The 13,831-nt window shown below is 39.1% G+C and overlaps 1 pseudogene; it reads left to right on the top strand.

The window, feature by feature from the left end:
- The first annotated feature begins 11,289 nt into the window (after positions 1 to 11,289).
- The window catches only part of LOC101608188, a 99,153-nt pseudogene continuing 96,611 nt past the window's right edge, over positions 11,290 to 13,831 (top strand).

The raw sequence follows: 13,831 nt of genomic DNA, 5'->3' as shown, positions 1-13,831 counted from the left end.
GCTTCTGACCAAGGGACTCACTTCACTGCCAAGGAAGTACGGCAGTGGGGTCATGATGAAGACCCATGTGGATCGAAACCCAGCACCTCCTCAGGCTTTCCAGCACCATCTTCAGTGCCAGGTCGGGACTGCTGAGGCATCTGGACACGAGGACTGAGCAGCTACCAGGTTCGGTGATTCTCAGGCCTGTAACTGCTATTGGACTACTGTAAAATAATCCAATAAATTCCCTTTTAAAAATAATTCATTCTAGCCGGGCGTGGTAGCGCACGCCTTTAATTCCAGCACTTGGGAGGCAGAGGTAGGAGGATCGCCATGAGTTTGAGGCCTCCCTGAGACTACATAGTGAATTCCAGGTCAGCCTGGGCTAGAGTGAGACCCTACCTCGAAAAACCAAAAAAAAAAAAAAAAAATTCATTCTAGCAGTTCTGTTCCTCTAGAGAACCCTGACTAATACAGTTTGAGAAGTTTGAGAAGAATTGCTGTTAGTTCTTCCATGAAGTCTGGTAAAATTCACCAGTGAATCCCTTTGGGCCTGGACTTTTTTTAGTTGGGAGATTTTTGATAACATCTTGGATCTCTGTCCTTGTTATAGGTCTATTTAGGTGGTTTATCTCATCTTAATTGAATTTTGATGGTAGTTCATATATATCAAGGAAATCATCCATGTCTTTCACATTTTCAAAGTTAATGGAGTATATGTTTTTATACTATGTCCCTATAATTTTCTGAAATTCTCTGGTATGTGGTGTAATCGTGGCTTTTTCAACTCTAATTTTATTAATTTGTGTCTCCTGTCTTTCTTTTGGTCAGATATGCTAAGGGTTTATCACTCTTGTTTATCCTTTCAAAGAACCAACTCTTTGTTTCATTGATTCTTTGGATTTTTTTGTTTCAATTTCATTAATTTCTACTCTAATCTTTTTTTTTTAATTTTTTTTTTTTAATTTGAGAGCGACAGACACAGAGAGAAAGACAGATAGAGGGAGAGAGAGAGAATGGGCACTCCAGGGCCTCCAGCCTCTGCAAACGAACTCCAGACGCGTGCGTCCCCTTGTGCATCTGGCTAACGTGGGACCTGGGGAACCAAGCCTCAAACCGGGATCCTTAGGCTTCACAGGCAAGCCCTTAACCGCTAAGCCATTTATCCAGCCCTAATTTCTACTCTAATCTTTATTATTTCTCCCCATCTACTGATTTTTGGTTTTCCTTTTCTTTTTTTCCAAGACTTTAAGGTGGAGCTTTAAGTTGTTAACTTCCAAACTTTCTAATTTCTTAATATAGGCACTTTGAGCTATAAATTTCCCTCTTACAACTGCCTTCATTGCGTCCTAAAGGTTTTGGTATGTTGTGTTCTCATTATCATTTGATTCTATGAATTTTTAAAATGTTCTTCTGAATTTCTTCATTAACCCATTCATCATTTAGTACTGAATTATTTAGTTTCCAAGATTTTTTGTATGCTCTACAGGTTTTCTTGTGGTTTATTTGTAATTTAATTCCATTGTGATCAGATACAGTATAAGAAATTATTTCAATTTTCCTGTATTTGTTAAGATTTGCTCTGTGTCCTAATATATGGTCTATTTTAGAGAATGTTCCAAGTGCTGAGATGAAAAATGTATATTCTGCAGTTTGAGTGAAATGTTCTGTAGATATTTGTCAGGTCCATTTGTTCTATGACCTTATTTAGTCAAGATGAAACTCTGTGTTTCTTTTGCCAGGATGATCTGACAATTCATGAAAGGGGGTGTTGCAGTCACACACTACAAATGTGTTTGGTGTTATTTGTGAGTTTAGGTATATTAGTGTGTGTTTGATGAAATTGGGAGCCCCCATGTTAGGTGCATATATGCTTAGGATTGGAATGTCCTACTTTTGGAGTGTGCCTTTAATCAATATAAAGTGACCTTCCTTATCCTTCCTAAGTAATGTTGGTCTGAAGACTACCCTGTCAGATATTAGGATAGCAACACTTGCTTATTTTCTAGGCCCATTTGCTTGAAACACCATTTTCCAACCTTTCACCCTAACATAGTGTCCATCTTTTGGGAAAAGTGAGTTTCTTGTAGGCAACAAGTCAAAGGAACCTGCTTTTTAATCCACTCTGCAAACCTGTGCCTTTTCATTGGGGCATTGAGCCTGGTGGCACATGCTTTTAATCCCAGCACTTGGGAGGCAGAAGTAGAATTGCTGTTAGTTCAAGGCCATGCTGAGACTTCGTAGTGAATTCCAGGTCAGCCTGGGCTAGAGGAGACCCCACCTCCAAAAACCAAAAATAAATAAGTAAATAAAAGTTATTATTGAAAGGTGTGAATTTATTCTTCCTATTTTTCTTCTTTTGTAGTTCTTCTGGTTTTGCCTTTCTTCTCTTGGGTTAACTAGTATTTGAGTATGGTTTTATTTTTTCCAGGTTCCTTATGTTGATCATTTCATAGTGTCCCAAATGTCTTGAAACTCTCACTCATGCCTTCCTACTAGTTTGTCTTTCTCTTTGTGGTATTACTACCACCTAGTCTTCTTGATTAGATATTCTGTCCTCTCCTTGATCCATCCTAATAGTGAAACTGTCTACAGAGTTTTCTACTTCATTTACTCTGTTTTTCTTTCCTAGTATTTATGATTGGTATATTTTTTTATTATTTCTATTTCCTTAGTGATGTCTTATAAAGACCTCCTTATTTCATTAATTTGGATTCCTGTGTTCCCCTTCACGAATATGTCTACTTCTTTGATTTCTTTATTTTCTTCTTTTTAAAATTAATTTATTTTTATTAACAATTTCCATGATTGTAAACAATATTCCATGGTAATGCCCTCTTTACCCTGACTTTCCCCTTTGAAACTCCATTCTTCATCGTAACCCCTTCCCCTCTCAACCAGTTTCTCTTTTATTTTGATGTCAAGATCTTTTCCTCCTATGATGACAGTCTTTTGTAAGTAGTGATAGGCATTGTGAGGTCATGGATATCCAGGTCATTGTGTGCCTGGAGGAGCATGTTGTAAGGAGTTCTACCCTTCCTTTCGCTCTTACATTCTTTCCACCACCTCTTCTGCAATGGACCCTGAGCCTTAGGTGTGATAGAGATATTGCACTGCTGAGTACACCTGTCACTTCTTCCCAGCACCATGATTACTTCTGAGTTATCTCAAGGTCACTGCCATCTGAAAAGAGAAGATACTCTACCAAAAATGAGAATAGCATGAATATATGGGTATGAGCATTAAGAGAAGTGTTTACTGGGCAGTTTGATGAGCATAGTATATACATTTAGACACACAACAGCAGAGGTTACACCCCTAGGGCTCATGACTACCCCTGTTTTAAGTTTTCAGTATCAGAGATGTACTCCCTCCCATGGAGTGGACCTCAAGTCTCCCTTTGCTGAAGAGGCTGTCTTTTTCTCCAATGAGCACTTTTGGCATTTTTGTCATAGATCAGGTGGCTATAGCTACCCAGACTTACATGTGGGTCCTCTATTCTGTTACATTGATCTACATATCTGCTTTTGTGCCAGTACCATGCTGTTTTTGTTACTATGACTCTGTAGTATACTTTAAAATCAGGTATGGTAATACTACCATCTTTATTTTTTTTGCTCAGTATTGTTTTAGATATTTGAGAATTTTTTGTGATTCCAATGAATTTTTGGGTTTTTTTTTCTATTTCTGTGAAGAATGCCATTGGACTTTTGATGGGAATTACACTAAATGGGCATGGGCATATTGCTTGTTTTTGTGTGTTGTTGTTTTTTTGTTTGTTTGTTTTTCACAATATTGATTCTTACAGTCCAAGAACAAGGGATGTCTTTCCATTTCCTAATGTCTTATGCAATTTCTTGCTTGAGAGTTTTAAAGTTTTCATTGTAGAGATCCTTCACTTCCTTAGTTAGGTTTATTCCAAGGTACTTTATTTTTTAATGCAATTATGAATGGGAATGCATCTCTCATTTCAATCTCTGTATGTTTGTTGTTATCATATAGGTAGGCTACTGATTACTGTGTGTTTATTCTGTATCCTGCTACATGGCTATAGCTCTAACAGTTTCCTGGTAGAGTCTTTAGGGTCCTTTATGTATAGAATCATGTCATCTGCAAATAATGATAACTTTATCTCTTCCTTTCTAATTTGTGTCCCTTTTATGTGTGTCTCTTGCCTTATTGCTATGGCTAAGACTTCCAGTACTACATTAAATAAAAGTGGGGACAGTGGACACCCTTGTCTTGTTCCTGATTTTAGTGGAAAAGCTTACAGTTTTTCCCCATTTAGTAATATGTTGGGTGTAGGCTTGTCATAAAAAGCCATTATTATATTGAGATATGTTCCTTCTATTCCCAGTCTCTGTAGGACTTTAATCATGAAGGGATGTTGGATTTTTATCATGTGCTTTCTCTGCATCTATTGAGATTATCATGTGATTACTGTCCTTCAGTCCATTCATATAATTTATTACATTTATCAATTTGCATATGTTGAACCATCCTTGCATCTCTGGGATAAAGCCTACTTGGGCGGGTGAATGATCTTTTTGATATATTCTTGTATTCTGTTTGCCAATATTTTGTTCAGAAATTTTGCATCTATATTCATGAGGTAGCTTGGTCTGTAATTTTCTTTTTTTGCTCTATCTTTGCCTGGTTTTGGTATCAGGGTGATGCTGGCTTTGTAGAAGGGGTTTGGTAAGATTCTTTCTTTTTCTCTTTCATGGAAAAGCTTAAGAAGCAATGGTGTTAATTCTTCCCTGAAGGTCTGGTGAAATTCACCGTGAATCCATCTGGGCCTGAACTTTTTTAGTTGGGAGACTTTTGATAACTGTTTGGATCTCCATACTTGTTATAGGTCTGTTTAAGTGATTAATCTCATCTTGATTTAATTTGGGTAGGTCATATAAAGCAAGGAAATCAACCATTTCTTTCAGATTTTCATACTTAGTGGAGTATATGTTTTTATACTATATCCCTATGATTTTTTGAATTCCTCTGGTATCCGTTGTGATGCTGCCTTTTTCATCTCTAATTTTATTAATTTGTATCTTCTCTTTCTTTTAGTCAGATTTGCTAAGGGTTTATCAATCTTATTTATCCTTTCAAAGAACAAACTCTTTGTTTCATTGATTCTTTGGATTGTTTTTTAGGTTTCTATTTCATTAATTTCTGCTCTAATCTTTATTATTTCTTCACATCTACTGATTTTTGGTTTGCCTTGTTCTTCTTTTTCCAAAGCTTTAAGGTAAGGCATTAGGTCATTTGCTTGAGACCTTTCTAAGTTCTTAGCATAGGCACTTAAAGCTATAAATTTCCCTCTTAGGACTGCCTTCATTGTGTCCTAAAGGTTTTGATATGTTGTATTCTCATTATCATTTGACTCTTATGAATTTTTTTATTTCCTTCTTGCTTTCCTCATTGACCAATTCATCATTTAGTAGTGTATTATTTAGTTTCCATGATTTCCATGATTTTCTATAGCTTTTCTTGATATTCACTTGTGGTTTGATTCCATTGTGGTCAGATAGAATGCAAGGAATTATTTCCATTTTCCTGCATTTGTTAAGATTAGCTTTGTTTCCTAATATATGGTCTATTTTAAAGAATGTTCCATGTACTGCAGAAAAGAATATGTATTCTGCAGCCTTTGGATGACTTGTCCTGTATATATCTGTTAGGTCCATTTCTATGACCTCATTTAATCCAGATGCCTCTCTGTTTGTTTTTTGCTGGGATGACTTGTCAATTGATGAGAGCAGGGTGTTGAAGCCACTCACCACCACTGTTTGGTGTTATCTGTGACCTTAGTTCTAATAGCATTTGTTTGATGAATTTAGGAGCCCCTATGTTAGGTGCATATATGTTTAGGATTATAATGTCCTCCTGTTGGTATGTGCCTTTAGTCAATATAAAGTGACCTTCCTTATCTTTCCTAACTAATACTGGACTGAAGTCTACGTTGTCAGATATTAGGATAGCAACCCCTGCTTGTTTTCTAGGCCCATTTGCTTGAAACACCTTTTTTCCATACTTTCACCCTAAGATAGTGTCCCTCCTTTATAGAAAGGTGAGTTTCTTGGAGGCAACAAATTGAAGGATTTTTCTTTTTAACTCAGTTTGAAAACCTATGTCTTTTGGTTGGGGCATTGAGGCCATTGATATTAAGAGATATTATTGAAAGGTGTGTATTTATGTTTGCCTTTTTCTTTTTTTTTGTGGTTCCATTTCTACCTTTGCTCTCTTGCATTAACTAGTATTTGAGTATTGTTTATTTTTTCCAGGTTCTTTATATGTGTGCTTTTCTTTCTCTTCAACATGGAGGATTCTTTCAAGTATTTTCTGTAGAGCTCATTTAGTCTTCAAATATTCCTTTAATGGACCTGGAAAGGATTATACTAAGTGAGGTAACACAGGCCCAGAAAGCCAAGCACCACATGTTCTCTCTCATATGTGGATCCTAGCTACAGATGATTGGGCTTCTGCGTGAGAAAGAAAATACTTGGTAGCAGAGGCCAGTAAGTTAAAAGGGAGACATAAAGGGAAGAGAAAGGAAGGGAGGAGGATACTTAATAGGTTGATATTGTATATATGTAAGTACAATGATTGTAATGGGGAGGTAATACGATGGAGAATGTAATTTCAAAGTGGAAAGTGTGAGGGTGGGGAGGGAGGGAATTACCATGGGATAATTTTTATAATCATGGAAAATATTAATAAAAATTTAAAAATTAAAAAAAAACAAATATTCCTTTAGCCTGCTTTTGTTGTAGAATGTCCTTATTTCTCTGCCTATTTGAATGGATAGCTTTGCAGGATAAAGTAACCTTGGTTGACAGTTGTTATCTTTCAGAACTTGGAATATATAACTCCAAACCCTCTGGCTTTTAAAGTTTGTGTTGAGTAATCTGCTGTGATCTTGATGGGCTTGCCTTTGTATGTAACTTAATTTTTCTCTGTAACTGCTTTCAATATATTTTCTTTGGTTTGTATGTTTGGTAGTTTGATTATAATATGATGAGGGGAGGTTCCAGGTTTTATCTGGTTGGTGTTCTAAAGGATTCGTGTATGTGCATTGGCATCTCTTTCCCAATTTGGGAGAAGTTTTCTTCTATGGTTTGTTGAAAACACCTACTATGTCTTTGGAGTAAAATTCTTTTCCTTCTACTATGCCCTGAATTCTTATATCTGATCTTTTCATAGTGTCCCAAATATCTTGAAATTCCCATTCATACTTTCCTCTTAAGTTTGTCTTTTTCTTTGTTGGACTGTATTAGATCTGCCACCTGGTCTTCTAGTTTAGATATTCTGTCCTCTCCTTCATCCATTCTACTGGTGAGATTTTCTAGTTTTTTATTTCATTAGCTGTGTTCTTCATTACTAGTAATTCTGACTGGTTTTACTTTATTACTTTTGTTTCCTTATTTATGTCTTGTATTGACCTCTTTATTTTATTAAATTGGTGTCCTGTGGCTTCTTTGATTACTTTTATTTCCTCTTTCATTCCTTTGATTTTCTCTTTGACTTCTTTTTTTTTCTTCGACTTCTTTGAGCATATTTATAATCATTCTTTTAAAATCTTTCTCAGGCATTTCCTCTAACTCATTCTCACTGGAAGTCATTTCTGATGTATTAATACTTTTTGGTGGATTTATATTTTCTGGATTTTTGGTGTTTCTTGTTTTATAATGTGTATGGTTTTGCATCTTGGATTAATTAATGCTTGAATTTTCTAGTTAGCTGCAGTATTATTAGCTGTATCAATCAATCTGATGTTATATATCTTCGGGGTAGAAGCTTAAGGTGCTAGGTGTGACTCTCAAGATTCTCAGAGTATATACAACACCCTAGGTGTTGGTTTTGCCTGCTATGAGAGTATTCAAGTAGGCTGAGTGGAACAAAATACAGGCAGATTCTAAAATTTAACTAAACAATGTACACTTTCAATGAAAAACAGCACAAAGTATTTATGCAAGTGTAAGTATTATGACAACCGGGTCCTCTAACAAAGTCACTGTCCCCTAGGGTGTGTGATGCCCCACACCCTTAAATCCTGTCAACTAGGAGGTTAAGATTTCTGGTCTGTTGAGTGTTCCAAGTCAGCTTGTGACCAAGTGAGACTCTTTTGTACTGTACAACAGAAGAGGAAACAAAGCTGCTATAAATCAAGAAGCAACAAATAACAATCCCAAAAGACAGCTTATTTAAGAATGGCAAATCTGACCATCCATCATTTTAACACATGATTTGTCCTGATATGGAAGATGCAATTAGCACTTCCAGTTCAGGCCTGTACACCAGGCTTATTTAGCAGGTTCTGACATGGTGTGATTCCAGTTACATTTTGGGATGTTTTTGGTCTCAGTTATGCTGCACTCCTGCTTTGGTCCCTCTTTGGTGCACTATGGGTTCAAGTAGGCTGGCTGGGTTGATAGATTGCTGCTTTGTTACTGGTGCTGGGTTCTATGAGCTCCCTTCCCCTGGCCTCTGGTGCTTGCTGGCGCTTGTGCTTGGAGGTCATTTCTCATGCATTAATACTTTTTGGTGGATTTATATTGTCTTGATTTTTGGTGTTTCTTGTGTTATGATGTACATATTTTTGCATCTTGGATTATATTAATGCTTGGATTTTCTAATTAGCTGCAGTATTGTTAGACGTATCAATCAATCTGATGTTATATATCTTCAGGGTAGGAGCTTAAGGTACTAGGTGTGGCTTTTAAGACTCCCAGAGTATTTACAAAAGTTTCCCTTGATGTTGGGTTTGCCTGCTGTGAGAGTATTCAAGTAGGCTAATTGGAACCAAATACAGACAGATTCTAAAATTTAAACAATATACACATTCAATGAAAAACAGCACAGAGTATTTATGCAAGAGTAGGTATTATGACAACCAGATCCTCTAACAAAGTCACAGTCCCTTAGGATGTGTGTTGCCCCACACTCTTAATCCTGTCAACAAAGAGGTTAAGATTTCTGAACTCTTGAGGGTTCCAAGTCAACTTGTGACCAAGTAAGACCCTTCCCTAATGAACAACAGAAGAGGAAACAAAGCCACTATAAATCAGGAAGCAACAAATGACAAGGCCAAAACATAGCTTATTTAAGAATGGCAAATCCAAAGCTGGGCGTGGTGGCGCACACCTTTAACCCCAGCACTTGGAAGGCAGAGGTAGATTGATCACAGTGATTTTGAGGCCACCCTGAGATTACATAGTGAGTTCCAGGTCAGCTTTGGCTAGAGTGAGACCCTACCTTGAAATTTAAAAAAAAAAAAATGGCAAATCCAAACATCCATCAGATTTGACATATAATTTGTTGTGATATGGAATGTACAATTAGCACTTCTGATTCAAGCCTGTATACCAGACTTATTTGGCTGGTACTGACCTGTTGTAATCCCAGTTATCTTTTGGGATGATTTTTGTCTCAGTTATGCTGTGTTCTTGTTTGGGTCCCTCTTTGGTGTGCTATGGGTTCAAGTAGGCTGGCTGGGTCAGTGGATCACTGCTATAGTTGCCGGTGCTGGGTGCTGTGAGTTCCCTTCCCCAGGTCACTGGTGCTTGGTGGTGCTTGTGCTGGAGGTGGGGGAGGGGAGGCTGTGGATGGTGGCTGTAGTTCTCCCACTGGCCCATGTGTTCCTCTACTCATGAGTCGCTCTTCTGTTAGTTGCTGAGGTCCTCCCTTCACATTTCTTGAGTTTGTGAGGAGCTCCAGTGTGAGTGGAGAATCCCCTCACCTGGCTTTTTTTGCAGCTCAAGCTGTGCCTTGCAGCTGTGGCCCTGGGGACCTGGTGCTGCCACAGACCTGGTTCCGCCACTGCTGGAGCTGCTTCTGCATGCCTAGGTGGGCTCTAGATGCTCTGGACCTCTCCTACTTCCCTGATACAATTGGTAATTTCTTGTATACCTCACTTTTTAGTAGAAGAGTGTATTTTGCTGTGTTTTTTGTTGTTGTCGGTAGCTTGGTTGGCTTGTTTGTTTGTTTTGGCTTTTTCTCCCCTGGGCTGCTTTAGCATGGTTCCTACACCACCACCTTAACTGGAAGTCTGTTTATAATGTTTTGATGCTGATGTATGTTACCTCTTTACTTTTCCCTGCCAGTTTATAGAATTTATTATACATATATATTTCCCCAAGGTAGTTGTCTTGCTGTAGCCGAGGCTGACTTGGAATTCTCTATATAGTCCTTGGGTGGCCCCAAACTCATGGCAATCCTCCTACCTCTGCATCCTGAGTGCTGGTATTAAAGACATGTGTCACCATGCCTGGCTATTTTATATTTTTTATAATTGTAATATACTATCATAATATTATATATGTATTATATGTATTAATATGTATACATATTAATATGTATATATATTAATATTATAATATATATGTAATATAATATATTTTTAGTTATTTACAAGGAAAAATAGAAAGAGCAGGAGATAAGTATGTCAGGGCCTCCTGCCACTGTAAAGGAACTCCAGATGCATGTGTCACTTTGTGTATCTGGCTTTACATGGATACTGGGGAAATGAACCCAGGCACCAGGCTTTGCAACCAAGTGCCTTTAACCACTGAGCCATCTTTACATCCCAAAAACATTACTTTAAAAAACCATATGATGTGTGTACATGTGTAAACACATACTAACATGTATATGCACATGCATGCCTACTACACACACATTAAAAAAAGTTTAAAGTGACTACCTGTCTTTTGGAAACAAAACTTAGAGAAAGGAGAGGTGAAGAGATGGGATGATTTTCTTGAAGACCTTTCAAGCTTAAAGTGTATTATAGTGATTTTGACAGTCCAGCTCGGGATCCGTGCAGTTCCAAGCCCCCTCCCTCACCATCCTATCCCTACTCTTTCTCAGAGTCATTCATTGCTGATCTTTTCAAAGATGATGCTTCTGTTTGCAAAGGTCTAAAGTATTAAAAAAATTACTCAGTGTTCTGTACTTAATTAGAGAAGAATGCAGACTACCATGTTTTAGAAAAACCTTTCTTTATAAAATTGATCCAAAAAAACAATGTGGACTCAGAAACTCAACTAATCAGAACATTCTCCAAATTTCCTGACTGATTAAAATAGACTTGGTTGGCATATTGATTACTGTCTCATTACTGTGACCAGACACCTGACCAGAATCAACTTAAGGGAAGAAAGGTTTATTTTGGCTCACAGTTCAAGGTTACAGTCCATCATGGCAGGAAGACCCAGTGTGATAAGCTTGATACAGCTGGTCACATCCAGTCCTTAACGAGAAAGCGGAGAGTGATGAATGCCGGTGCTCAGCCCAGGACCCCGGAGCATGGAGTGGTACTGTCCTCCTTAAGGTGGGACTTCCCACCTCAGCTGACCTAATTAAGACCCTTCCTCACAGACATACCCAGAGACTCTTTGCTGTTATTCTATGTCCTGTCAAGTTGCCAATAAATATAAACCAGCACAATTGGTAAGCCTCAGTCAAACTAGAAATACGTAGCCCAAAGTAAGCGCTATGGACTGATGGTTGAGAACACAACAAATAATGTTAAAGTGCTCAGAGGACTTCTGTCACTGCCATTCTTAGAGGAAATGATGACATGATCACTGAACATGACAGTGTACAATGAATTCAAATGTGGACAATATAACTTTATGCCTTAATGATAAAAGTAATATTTTAGTGACTGTGATAAAATACCATTCTGAGAGAAAAACACACACACAAAAAAAACCATATGATGATCTCAATTGATGCAGAGAAGGGCTTTGAGAAAATACAACACCACTTCATGATCAAAACATTGGAAATAATAGGCATGGACGGTTTATATCTCAACATAATAAAAGCTATATATAAAGCACCCAAAGCCCAAATAATACTTAATGGGTAAAGACTCAAGGAGTTCTCACTGAGATTGGGAACAAGACAGGGGTGCCCACCCTCACTACTGCTCTTTAACATAGCACTAGAAGTATTAGCCCAAGGAATAAGACATGAGAAAGAAAGAAAAGGGATTCAAAGTGGAAAGGAAGAAGTCAAGTTAGCCCTATTTGCAGATGACATGATCCTATATCTAAATGACCCTAAAGTCTCCATCTCCAAACTTCTAAAGGTGATAAATTCCTTCTGCAAAGTGGCAGAATACAAAATCAACTCACAAAATCAGCGGATTTTCTATATGCAAAGGACAAATATACAGAGAAATAAATAAGTGAGGCTGTCCTATTTTCAATAGCAACAACAAGAAAAAAATTAAATACCTTGGAATAACACTGACCAAGGATGTGAAAGACTTCTGTAATGAAAACATTTTTTTAAAAATACCTCAATAAAGAAATCAAAGAGGGCCCGCGCTGGCTTCTTTTCTGGCCTTCCCACCCCTTCCTTCTCCCTCGTCACCCCTCTTTCATTCACCCATCACTCCTGGCCTTCCCTTCTCCCGGGCTTCCCCTTCCAGGCTCTTCGGCTCTTTTCTACTTCAGAAGCCCGGACGCGCGCGCGATTTGCTGTCAGTTAGTAATTCCAGGTTGAGTACGGATAAAGAAAAGCCGTCTGCGGAGAAAGATTCCGCGCAGGCCCACCTTTTCAAGGAGGAAAAGCCCGCGTCGGAGTCCTCTAAAGGAAACAAGCCGGGGGTTCCGGAGCCGTCGACCTCGACTGCGGAGCCCAAGCCTCCGGGACCGGGCAGCCGATTTCGAAAGCAAACCCCGAGTCCACGGAACCTGAGCTGCAGCACGGTCAAGGAGACTCCACCAATGTCGCGAAGCCGAGCAGCCCACCGCGGCAGAACAGCCCAAACCCGTGGACCCTAGGCCGGAGGCCACAAAAGACAATGTGAAGAAGCTGTCTTCTGATAACGGGACCCCTAAAACTGACGAAATCCAGCCGGCTGAGAAAGGACAGACGTCTCCGCACGCTTCTGAAACAATCTGGGGAGACACTGACAGACTGACCTATCTTTAAAGCAAGAGGCAGGAGATAAGGCTTTGGAGCCTGCTGAAGATGTGGCGCTCAAGGAAGCTGATGAAGATGACAGTGAGCCTGAAGAGGGCCTGCCACTTGACGATGAGAAAGAAAAGGTGCCTGCCCCTCCCTGCAGTAGGAACCGCGAAGGGACACCTGCGGATTCTATGAGTGGTGAGAGGGACGATCCGTACAAGGACACCTGCAAGTGGCAGTGCAGAGAGCAGCCACTTCTTTGCAGATCTGGTGACCGCAGCCATTCTGGTAGCCGTCCTCTATATTGCCTACCACAACAAGAGGAAGATCATTGCTTTTGCCCTTGAAGGAAAAAGATCCAAAGTCACCCGAAGGCCAAAGGCCAGTGACTACCAACATTTGAACCTAAAGCTTTGATTTTTTCTTTGTCTGCAAGAACCTTGTTCTTCCTGCTGATTATTTACGAATCAAGAGAATGAAGAAAACAGTACTGTGACCTCCGGGATTTGGTGGCAAGTCTGGGCTGGCAGAATTGGAATTGCTTTGGGTTTTGCACCTGCACTTTGGTGACACTGTACTCTGGTGACATTTTGCTTTTGTGTTCCCCTTATGCTGGTATTTATGCTGGTATGCTGTACATCCTCTCTCCCAAGTGTGCGTGGAGGGAGCATGTGGCAACATGCTGTGACCAAAGGGCGACCCCAGCCCTGCACAGGTCACACCACCCTCTCTTGGCCTTGGCTTTATAGTTAGCGCTTGATCGGGCATTGCCCTCTGTACTCTTTATCTTGGCAGACTCAGAACTTTACAAGAAGAGTGCTTCTATACTAACCCCTCTGAGGGAATGTGCTTAGAAAAGATGGAGATGATGATGAAATGATAATGGGTAGAAGGGTAGTCTGAACACATATTTCTCCCCAAAGGC

The sequence above is a fragment of the Jaculus jaculus genome, chromosome 2 (genome assembly GCF_020740685.1).
Source record: "Jaculus jaculus isolate mJacJac1 chromosome 2, mJacJac1.mat.Y.cur, whole genome shotgun sequence".
NCBI classification, from domain to species: domain Eukaryota; kingdom Metazoa; phylum Chordata; class Mammalia; order Rodentia; family Dipodidae; genus Jaculus; species Jaculus jaculus.
Note: the sequence above shows the minus strand (reverse complement) of the source record. Positions and strands in the feature narration are given on the sequence as shown.